The following is a 12,880-nucleotide window of genomic DNA, read 5'->3' as shown; positions in this document are numbered from 1 at the left end:
AAGTAGAAAAAGGACAAATAGAAAGTCCTCCCAGGCGTCTATAAACAACACAAATCCCTCAGGATGAGACTTGGACCAGTTTCACCTGGTATTTCATAAAGATTTCCAGTTCTTTCAAATAGTATTAAACTCCCAAATAATTGATTGTCATGGAAATCTTCAGGTTAATGTAAAAGACTTCAGGTTAATGTAAAAAATTCAAAGTGGGTAAAAAATTAGTAGCTGATTTTCAATCTTTTTATGATATGTTTGCCAAGTTTGTTACAAAACCTACTTGCAATGAATTGGGTTCCAAAAAAGGAGCCAAACCAAAGAATTGCATTTTTAAAGTCAATGTAAAGCTCAGGATGTTGACTAAACCATCAGGGTAGGAGTGTTGACTCAATGCCTATAAGAGGGAAATCAATAACGCTAGCCATTGAACAAAAGCTTGCTAGAAGAAAAACAAATTTGCTGATGTACCGCTGTACAGAGCCAATACTTGTTCGTGCTTGGATATCTTTGTTTTGTCCTGGTCACTGGTCCTCAGAGAAGCTATATTTTTAAAGAAATAGCCCTGTTCCCTATAATTCCCTACTTATTTAATAGGTGTGTCAGGGAATTATAGGGAACAGGGCTAAAGGGAGGGATGCAGTATGGCTCAGAGCTAAATTACTTATGTAAAGGACCACAGAAGTATAAGAAGGGAGTTACACTTAAAGGAAAAGTTAAAGCCACATACAAAATGCTGTTTGTTGTTGTTGGTATTGCTCCCATTGTTGGTGGTAGAAGTGGTGTTTTGTTTGGCGTAGTTTGGTTTTTTTTTTTTTTTATTCATCCTTTTCTAAAATCCTACGATCCAAGCAGGTGACATAATAAAACAATATTTACCTTTGGTTTTTTTAATTAAAAATATTTAATTTGAGTAACTTTTGCCTGGCGAGGGCTTTCCTGCTCCCTAAACTGCCCCACTCTGTACTCATGAGGGGACAGGAGGGACAGATTAGACCACCTCCTCAATGGACCATAGGTAAAAATCCCTTTCCTTTCCTTCTGGTACACTGTTACTTGGCTTCATTTCTACTTGGCTCTTCTGACTGTTATTATCAAGCATGAGGTTAGGGTCTGAGTACAGAGGAAAAAAACATGGAGCCCTGATCCTGAATTTCAGGTTGGATCGAGAGTTAGAATGAAAAGAGCAATCAATTTAGCACATAGAGGTTTGAAGCCATGTCTCCAGCTAGTAATTTGGCAATTTGTCTGGCTGTTTCTTCTCCTCACATCCCTCCTCTCTGGCACCAAGGCAGCTATGAGCAACTGGTTGAGGATTCTAGAAATTAAGATTTTTGTATCTCCTTAGGAATAAGAAGGAGACAAGTGAAAATAACTTTTCTGCTGCAAATAACAATCTAGGATGAAATGATAGAATATTTTATAATTATACTGGTTCTGATGTGGTAAATATAAAATGCTAAAGGGGATAGCTCAACCTTAAGTTGAGTTTGAAAGCCAAAACAGCTTCAAGCAATAACAAATGTCACCTCAACATTAGTTCATTTTGCTCCATTCCAAGGCAAGATGTGAGGGAGTTATTACTGAGTCAACATTTACCTACAGAGAGTTGTTTAGTGACGGTGGTTCCCTTTATTGTCAGGTGTGAAGCCTGTGGCCATGTTGGAATTAGGATCTTGATTGACAATGGTTGGACAGAAAAGGATCAGATTGGAAAGTAATGAACTCAGTACAGGAAATCCACTCTTGCATTGAAAAATCGAAAAATCATTCAATCAATTATAAATATGCCACATTCTCATATCACTTATCACTGGAAACATCCCAAACTCTGAGGAAGAAATAAATAAATTACAATTTTGGAGATACCCATTTTTTGATGATTTCTGAACTCAAGAATTCACAACTCAGATAGGAAGACAAGATTAACAGGCATGAAATAATGACAAATAAGATGCAAAACAGTTCTGCCTGGAGACAGAACAACGATTTCCAAATGCCAGTTGACCCTTCAACGCTGCTGCTGCCAGACTTCCCCAGACTATATGTGCAAGAATATAAGAGGAAACATATGCAGATTTCTTTAACTCAGTAAAAACACATTATAAAGCACATCTCCAATAACAGCTTGGATTAACAGCTCTTTACATATTTCCTATCTAAAAAGGAGAGTTTATCAGAGGTATACAGTGGCATCCTACCTAATGAAAGTAAAGGCTGAGCCATCAAACCATGGGAAGTGCACAGGGGGATCCATTTAAAGCTTAGGGAAAATAGAAAACAGAATTCATAATTACCATTTCATTTTTATGTGATTGGAATAATTAAGGTCTATCTCTACACAGGTTTGATGATTATAATGCATATTGTTGTTTACTATATATTCACAATGCTGTTCTTTGTCTCTCTGGGACTTACTACTACTAGTTCCCTTAAACAATGCCTGATAGTTGTGCTAACTATCACTACTACAATGGCAATCATATGACAATATATAAATATATTAAATCAACATTATGCCTTAAATTTACACAATGATATATGTTAAATATATTTCAATTAAAAAAACATCGAGTGGCATTAAAGTGCCCCCCTCTCCTTGCCTCCCTCCCTCCCTCTTCCCTCCCTCCCTCTCTCTGTCTCACTCTCATCTCTCTCTCCTTAGCTCCAGCTGCTGTTTGAAAAAGAAATTGAGGACCACGTACAGTGTCATCATTCAAAGCAGGTTTTCAAAGAACAAAAGGTTGCTCATCAGGAAGGTAAGGATGATCAGTAAATAAAACTAACATCCAGCTTGGGGGGGGGAATAATAAAATCTAGCAAATTAAACATATCAGTCAATTGTACAGCATATTTTAGATGTCAGAAATATTAAAATGTCTAAAAGAGACATCTTAGATTTTAAAAATATATTTACACTAAAGATTGTGATGCACACAGAGTATTCATGGAGGAAATGAGGAAATAAGATTGAACTCTGACCCTTGAGAGATGGCAGAATTTACTAACTGAGCTAAAAAAGTAGGTAAGTACAATAAAATACAGTGCAGAAAGTATATTTTGTTTAGGGGCATTGAAGAAATTTTTCAAAATAAATTTGTTGCTCCTTTTTCCCCCCCATTTGATAATGTGTTTCATAGCTAAGAGCAATTCCCAGTGGAAAATAGAGGCAGTATATTTGGAATTAGAAAGTGTGCTGACTCCATTATTTACTGGCTTTGTACACTGATTAGTTAACTAATTTCTTGGGGTGTCAAAACTGATTCCTGAAAAAGTACTACCTGTTACAGAAGGAAGATGGAAAAAAAATGGAGGTTATTGCTGATGTGAGTTAGAGTATTGATATTGAGAGGGAGAGAAATGTATCGCAAAAGTAGAAATCAAAGAGAACAGAATGAGTGGTCATAACCAAAAAAAAAAACTGTCATTCATTAAGCTGTTAAACAGTAGAAATTTTAAATGTTGTCAAATTTGGCACTTTTTAGGTGGAAATATTCCAAGAAATACTCAGTTCGTTAGTGTAAAATCAATGCAGATGTCAAACATCTGATGGTGGAAAAGCAGTATTATTTTTAGCTTTAACTCAGACTCTTTTGGAGAACTGAATTGATGTTTACATACAAAGGCATATGTTCACATTGAATGTTATTGTGTTGAGGAGAAAAGAAGACAAATATTTTAAGGTAAAAATCTTAAAGCCAACAGAAATTGGAAACAAATAACATTCATTGCTGAATTCCCAAAGATTATTCAACACAAACAAGATATTTAATATGTGTGAAATTATATTAACTAGAAGATACACCAACTCTAAGAAAATTGAAAATATTTACTATAAACAGATATTTTTTAGTTCTACCAAGAAAGTCTAATATAATATACAGTAGAAATAAACCTGAGTATAATTCACAGAGTACATATTTCTGCATTGTACATGTAACTAGACTATGTATTCTTAATTTAATCTGTTACAAAAGCTCTTAATTTCTATTAAGTTCCCAGCTAACCAAAGAGTAAACTATATTAGCATGTCAAAAGCTGACATTTAAAACATAAGTTCCTTATTACAAGGAAAATAATGAACTTACATGTGAGACTGGAAATAAAAACTGCTTTCTTGTTGCAATTTCAAGATTGTTGAAAAGACTGCCCAAGTCAATCTCCATGTGTTTACTGGTACCTATACTTCCTATATAGGGTTTCTACTCCTTCAGCTAAACCCATCTAGAAATACTAATATTTTGAGAAATGATCAAGCAAAAATCCTTCAGAATAAGGGAGTTTCAGATTAGAATGGTTATTACCAAAATTTCAAAAGATAAGCATAGGCAAAAATGGAGAACAGCAACGCTTGTGCACTGTTGATGGAAATGGAAATTGGAGTTTCCTCAAAAAACTAAAAATAGAACTACCATATAATCCAGCAATCCCACTTCTAGCTATATAGACCCAAAAACTATGAAATCTGTGGCTCAAAGAAATATCTGCACTTCCATGTTCATTGCAACATTCTTCAAAATAACCAAGATATGGAAACAACCCAAGTGTCCATCAGTGGATAAATGGATAAAGAAGATGTGGTAAATATATTTATAATGGAATGTTGTTCAGCTTTTAGAAAAGAAAATCCTGCCATTTGACATTATGCTAAGTGATATATGCCAGACACAGAAGAGAAACACTGCATGATCTCTCTTCCATGTGGAATTTAAACAGAGGCGTCCTGAAAGTAGAGAGCAGAACGGTGGGTGCCAGGCAGTGGAGCCAGGTGAGGAGATGCTGGTCCAAGGGTACAAAGCTTTGCTTAGGCAAGTTCTGGGGACCTGGTGTTCAGCATCGTGACTACCGCTAACAGTACTCTATTGCATGTTTGAAATTTTCTGAGAATGTTGATCTTAAATCTCAACACACATACACATACACATGGCAGGTATTTCAATGTGGTGGATAAGTTACTTAGCTTGACTGTGTGGTTCTTTCCACAATGTATAAATATATTAAAGCATCAAGTGGCACACTTTAAATCTATACATTTTTATATATCAAAGATTTATCAAAACATTTTTTAAAATCTATCATAATAAAAGCATAACATGCAAATCGACCGAACGACCAAATAGCAGAATGATTGTCTGGATGACCTTACGGATGACCACGCTATGACATGCACTGGCACCAGGCCAGCCAAGGCGGGTGCGATGTGATTGGTCAGGGGGACCCCGCCATCACCCCACAATCACCCCCGCAGAGGGAGGCCCAGGCCACCGGTCGCTGGGTAATCAATCGGGGGGGGGAGGGCCTCTACAATTGCCCCAAAGAGGGGGAGGCCCAGGCTACCCGGCAGCACTATGGCGGGTGGGCGAAGCCTACCTCTTTGGGGCAATAGATCTCAGAGCCCCACGGTGGATTGCCCCACAGAGAGAGGCCAGGCTACCTGGCCAGCAGAGCTGTGGCTGGTGGGTGGGGCCTCCCTCTGTGGGGGCAATCAATTGCAGGGCTTCCAGACTGCAAGAGGATACAGTCCGGGCTGAGGGAACCCTCCCCCCCCCCCAAAGTGCACGAATTTTATGCACTGGGCCTCTAGTATAATATAATTTGAATGGGAAAGAACAAGAGGATTCTGGGGTGTAATATGGAAAGAGAAACAGGTAGAAATGAGGAGTGACTTCTAGGAGAATATTGCTAAGCCTTATTCAATACCTACACAGGACTTTGATGAACCTTAGGAAATAGGTTGAGAGGAGAAAAGAAAGTTGCCAAAGACTGCAGGGTACAGTACAAGTTTTAAAACACTCAGAACAATCACACCTAAATATATTGTTAGGACTATACATCTGTGACAAAACTATTGTTTAAAAGAAAGGGAATAATCAAGCAAAATTTAGCTTTGTTGTTACCTGAGGGAAGTTGGCAGAGCACATAGATAGTGTCACTGTTATTGCCAATAAAATCAATCTTAAATTGGAAGGTGGATTCCCAGGTGGTTATATTAATTTCACGCTTCATAATTTACACATCTGTTCCATAAACCCTTGGATATGCATCAGATATTGTCTAATTTGAAAGGAGCACAAAAGGCAATAGTTGTCATATTTGTACATTTCTGAGGGCTGGTGCCAGGTTAAGGAAGGCTTTCTGTGTGCATGGGTATTAGAAAGAGGTCAAACATTTCCTTGATTTCTTTATATTAATGAGTTAGCTCCCAGGCAGAGGACAGTAGGTGGTGCCACAACAGAAGGCTGGGAAAGCTGTCCGGAGGTAGCCTGGTAGGAACTCTGACTGGACACACTGACCATCTGAAAACAGAAGCAGACCAACAAGTTGAACATACAGATCTAGTGGGAAGATACAACTCATCCAGGTGAACAGTGTGAGAACAAGACAGTAGCTAATTCAAGCAAGAAGTCACGTTGCAAGAAGACAGACATAATATAGAGGCAATTTTGAGGTAAAAACAAAAAGTTAATCTGTCAAGAAAATGAGAAGACAAGCCACAGACAGGGAGAAATATTTGCAAAAGACATGCTTGAAAAAGTAATATTATCCAAAATATACAAAGATCTCTTAAAACTCCCCCAATAAGAAATAAACAACATGATTAAGAAATGGGCAAAAGACCTAAACAGACACCTGACCAAAGAAGATAAAAAGATGAGAAACAAGTATATAGAAAGGTAATATACATTACATGTCATTAGGGAGTTGCAAGTTAGAAAAACATTGGGATACTACTATACACTTATTAGAATGGCCAAAGTCCAAATCACTGACAATACGAAATGCTGACGAGGATGTAGAGCTACAGGAACTCACATTAATTACTGGTGGGAATGCAAAAGGATGCAGCCACTTTGGAGGACAATTTGGCAGTTTCTTAAAAGACTAAACAGACTAAACTATACATCTTATCATAAGATGCAGCCATCACCCTTGGTATTTACACAAATGAGGTAAAAAGCTTATGTCCACACAAAAACCTGCACAGTGATTTTTATAGCAGCTCTTTTCATAATTGCCAAAACTTGCCAAAGTTTCATAATTGCCAAAACTTGGAAGCAACCAAGTCTTTCAGTGAGTGAGTGAAAAAACAAACTGGTGCATCCAGACAACAAAATAAATGAGCCATCGAGTCATGAAAAGAAATAGAGAAACCTAAAATGCATGTTACTAAGTGAAAGAAGTCAATGTCAAAAGGCTACATACTGTCTGATCGCAACTCTATGGCATTCTGGAAAAGGTAAAACTATGGAGACAATAAAAATATCAGTGGTTGCCAGGAATAGTGGGGGGAGAGAAGGAAAGGATGAATAGGCAGAGTGTGCAGGATTCTTAGGGCAATGAAAATAGTCTGTATGGTATGATAATGATGAATCGTGTTATTATATATTTTTCAAAACCCATAGAACATCCAACTCCAAGAGTGAACCCTAATGTAAACTCTGGGCTTTAGGTGGTAATAATGTGTCCACGTAGCTTTATCAATTATAAGGGATGTATCACTCCATTGGGGATGCTGATAGTGGGGCAGGCCACTCCTGCAGGGAGGTAGGAAGTATATAGGAGCTCTCTGTACTTTCCACTCAATTTTGCTGTGAACCTAAAAACTGTTCTTAAAAAGTGTATTTTAAAAAAATCAATCTGAAAGTGCTGAAGCTTGGGAAATTTCAGGCAGTAGGAACTTAGAGAATGGGAGTACGTTTGGCATCAGGAACACAGATAAGCAATATGCACAAAAGATTCAGATAAAAGTAGATTTTAATACTAAGTCAACATTACTATATCCAGCAAGTAAACAAATTTCAGTCTGTAAAGAACCAGACTTAAAAGGTAAGAGCATCTATAAGAAAGTAGGTGAGCTATGTTTTAAAAATAATTAGATAACTAATTGAGCTCAAGTAAAAAAATATGAGGGCATAAATAAAGGTAGAAGCACAGCCAATAAACATTATTTCATTTAAAAAAGTATCCAGGTTTAAAACAGTAGGATTCCACACACACAAAAAAAGTGCTCATAAATTCAGAAGTTTGAATAGCGGAAACTAATGAACCTTTTACTAGTATCTTGCCATTATATTGTTCAGTAATTCCTTTCTATTGTGTTGGGGCAGCTTTGTCAGACGAGCAGAGTGAATGTCAGCCTCCTTCGAGGACAGGGCACTCCTGTGGTCCTCTTGTTTATCCCAGACACCTTAATTGTTAGAGTATTGCTTTGAGTGACACTGAATCTTCCAAATATGGAATTTTAGATCCATGATCACTATGAGACAACAGACTTGCTGGGGTAAGACCGAGAATAGAAAGTTTGAGAAAGGTTCTTTTTAAATGATGCTGCAAAAATAAAATTATGGAATACCATAATTTTACCTGCCTCAGTTTTACCTGCTCAATGGCAGGTCTGAGGAAAGGCTGTCAGAAGACTTAAACACTGCCTTTGAAAGAGGGCACACGTGAGCAAGACACTGTTCTCCAGAATCCCACTGTGTGGCCCACGTCTACCTCCTGAGCTCCCCCTCGAAGGTTTCTATGCCTCTGCTGCTCACCAACCTTTGGCTCCTGCTCTCAACTCCATTTCTGGTATTTTACACAATCTGGCTTTTATCATCTTCTGTTCTGATACCCAAAATTTGATATTGGTTCAGAGCCTCAAACCTACTCCTTTCTCCCAGACAGAATATGAAGTTTGGCCAATACTGCTCCGAAAAAAAGCATCCTCATGGCTTATTCCTTGCAATGATCTAGCAACGAGTCATTCGTTCATTCACTCCTATACTCATTTATTCATTTAATTGTTTACCTATTCACCCAACAGTCATTTATGGGGCATTTACTCTGTTCCAAGTATTATGCTAATAAGTGTCCAAAAAGCCACATGGAGGCCCTGCCTCCACAAATCTATTTAATCCTTGCTAGTCAATGAGCAAGCCTTTGATTTTCCTTACAGGGTCTTCCTGTTATCCTGAGGAATGTACTATTGTGTGCTAAATAACCCAATGAAGGGTTACAACGCAGTGTTCACGTCGAGTTTTGCTATAATATTCTGTGCTTTTCTGATTATCACATTCACCTTCAATTATAAAAATCATAGGGCCCGGCATTAAAGAATGCTGCTACCAGGTGAGGCAGTACAATGGTCAAGGCAAAATAGTCCACACAGGCAGGACTGTGCTATTGCTACAACTATGACCTGGAAAAATGAAAAAGCTTAATGTTCTGCCCATCTTTTGATTTTTATAAAATTATTATTATTGGTTAAAACATCAGCATTTGAGTAACACTCTAGAGACAGACTAAGGGTTATGATAAAGGAAACAATGGCAACTGGGCATCCTCATGAGCTGTGTAGTCAGCGTGAGCCACAGCCTCAGCCAGTGGCAGCTTGTCTGTTGGCTCCAAATTTAATCTTACTGCCAAACATCTAGACTCCTTCGGAGAAAACCTTTTCTCCCAGTGTGTGGCTGCAGTTCCCACTTTCAGGAAGTTTCCTCAGACACATCTGTCTGCCTTTCCAAAATGAACCGATCTGAATGAGACAGTCCAGGATATGCATATAAGGCCACAAAGCACAAAACCAATCACAAGGAATTTTCCCAATACCTACACAATTTCTCAATAAACTTGATTCTTTGAAAACAATGGTATAACCTGTGCTTCAGTCAAGGTAGACACAGTAGTACTCACTGCACACAGTTTGGAGTACAGTTTGGGCTGAAATACCTTTCCCAGGTTAGAAATCATCCAGGAAACTGTTGTAATAAGTGAATGCAACTTATTTTTATAGATACAGGTTGTTAAACGCCAAAGTGTCGTAGTACAGATGGTGTAAATATTACTGCAAAATTACAGTAAGTCCATTCTCTGAATAAAGAGTGGGTGTCCTAGACCAGTGCACCCTGAAATGTAATGTGCATACAAACCTAATGTGCATAAATACGGATCTTATTAAAACGCAGGCTCTGACTTTGTAAGGCTAGTGTCTGACCCTACATCGACAGCAGGCTCCACATGCTGCTCGTCTTGGACTAAACTTTGAGTAGCAAGGTACTAAATGATTTTTAACTTTCTCTGGCTATTTCTCTTTATCTCCACACATAGTAACATTCTACTTAGAGAAAATTAAAAAACAAACAAAACAAACAAAGAAAAAAACACAAAGAACAGTAACAACAACAAACTCCACCAATACTTAAGAGTCTAGGGTAGAGGAACAATAAAAGCCTCAGGGTGTGGTAGCTTGTATTCCAATGCAGCCTCCATGAAGTCTTTCTCTCCCTGCTCAAGAACCCCCAACAATGTGGCTCTATTCCCACATCCCTTTGCATGTGACTGGCCTCTGACTGCTCTGAACAATAGTTTAAGATGGACCTACTACTGGGTCAGTTCAAGAGCTGACCTTGAACTTCTGACTCTCGAAGCCCAGGTTACAATATAAGAACCCCAGACACAAATTACAAACGTTTACCACATAACAACTGAACCCTGGAACAACAGTCTTGAAAAGAAGACTGACGAATCTTAAAGAGTGGATATTTCAACAATTATAATTGAGATTTCAATACCACACTCTCAATAAATGATAGGATAACTGGACGGGACATCAGCAAAGGAGACTTGCACAACTAAACAACACTCTGCCCAATGATTAGAGAGTATGCATATTTTCCAGGAACATATAAAACATTCTCTAGTCTATCCTATCTAATAAAAGAGTAATATGCAAATTGACCATCACTCCAACACATAAAATGGCTGCCCCATGTGGTCAAAGATGGCTGCTCCCATGTGGACACAAGATGGCCACCACAAGATGGCCAGCAGGAGAGGGCAGTTGGGGGCGATCAGGCCAGCAGGGGAGGGCAGTGAGGAGTGACCAGGCCTGCAGGGGAGGGCAGTTGGGGGAGATCAGGCCAGCAGGAGAGGGCATTTGGGGGTGAACCAGGCCTGCAGGGGAGGACATCCCTCGAGGGATCCCAGATTAGAGAGGGTACAGGCTGTGCTGAAGGACACCCCTCCCCCCCTGTGCACGAATTTCATGCACTGGGCCTAATATGCAATTTGTTCCCATGGGAGTTCAACCAGGAGACTGATCGCTCCCTATGATGTGCACTGACCACCAGGGGGCGGCATGGAATGAAGGAAGGCCCCAGCTGGCAGCTGGCTGCTGAGGAAGGGAGGCCCGACCAGCAGCCAGAAGACCCTGATCGGCCTTCATCACCAGCCAGGCCTGGGAACCCTACCAGTGCACCAGGCCTCTAGTATATACTATAACTGGGCTACAAAACAAGGCTCAATAAATTTAAAAAGATTGAAATAATACATAGTAAATCTGATCAAAGCAAAATGAAATTAGAGCTACACAAGAGAAAATGCTGGAAAATCAGAAATATTTGGCAACTAAACAGCAGACTTTTAATGTCTTTTTATTGATCTTTAGAGATGGGAAGTGAGAGGGATAGAAAGACAGAAACATCTCCTACTGGGGATCAAGCCCACAATCTGAGCATGTTCTCTGACCAGAAATCAAACCAGTGACCTCTTGGTTCATGGGTCAATGCTCAACCACTGAGCCACACTGGCTTGGTGAAACAGCAGACTTTTTAAAATAACCCATGGTCTAAGAAAAAATTGCAGGGAAATTTAAAAATATTATCAATGGAGTGGAAATGAAAGTAAAACATAAAAATTTATGGGATGCAGCTAAAGAAGTGTTTATAGGGAAATATACTAGTACACTTTGAAACACATTGAGTGATGAAAATGTTCTAAAACTGGATTGTGGTGACTTTTGTATAATTAAAAATTTGCTAAAAATCATGGAATTGTACATCTACACTTTTTATGCTATGTAAACTACAGCCCAATAAAGCTTTAAAGTGAAAATCACAGAGTTCTTTGCTATTAAGGGAGGATCCTGCGTTACTGTCATGTGAGTAACAAGCCATCCTGGGTGACTTTGAGACCGTTTCCTAAGAAGCAGCGGATAAGCAGAACACGCTGCCTCGGGTTCTAACACGTGTCTGTCTGCCTGATACAGAATTCTGAGTATGTCCACACCCCCACAGTCACCTGCAGCAGTCTCACCACCTCAGCATTTTTCATTCTATCTCATCTACCTCTTCTCCCTCTCCCCCTCTTCCCCAATCTCTCTACCTTAACTGCAACATCATTATAACAAGATATCGTTTTCTAGGTGCAATCCATTCTGTTACCAAGAACTTTTCCTTTTGCTTAAGGAAGAACACCAAAAGTACTTTTTAATCAATACATATTATTGGTCTTTCTGCAACATTAGAAACAATATAAACATTATATTTAAAGAAAGTAATTCTCAAAGTGCCACTGTGGCACGAGGGGGAACAATGGTGTGCCTCTATCCAGAGTTAGTAACTATGCTCTGTATGAATTTACAAAACCATCTTTACTTCAGGCTAAACCAAAACCTGAAGCCTCGTACTCATACTCTTCAAGTGGATTTTTAAAGTTTTTAATTAGCATGAGAGTTGGCTGATTCATGACACCGGGGCCGAATTCCACAGTCAGGAACTAGGAATAAAGGAAGCCACTATTCCACTCATAAGTCACTGTCCCTTTGACCTGGATGAAAATGTGTATGGTGCTGTGAGAACTCACTTACAATTCAGATCACAGAAAACAAGAAGCATAGTGACAGAGTTATACAAATTTTCCACCAGGCAGTTAATTTGTTGTTGCTAGTATTGATTTCTTTTAAACCAGAGGACTTCTCATACATCAGGGTTGTTTGTCTTTTTTTTTATGTTTTATCTGAATAATAAAATTTACACAAAAATGTTCTTACCTTCAGAGTTTGGAGAGTGGAAAGTAAAGGAGACAAGTAATAGAAAATACAACAGAACCATTTCTTGAGTTTCTC

Source organism: Eptesicus fuscus, chromosome 4 (genome assembly GCF_027574615.1).
Source record: "Eptesicus fuscus isolate TK198812 chromosome 4, DD_ASM_mEF_20220401, whole genome shotgun sequence".
Lineage (NCBI taxonomy): Eukaryota > Metazoa > Chordata > Mammalia > Chiroptera > Vespertilionidae > Eptesicus > Eptesicus fuscus.
The sequence above is the reverse complement of the archived record's forward strand: the minus strand, read 5'-3'. Positions refer to the sequence as shown.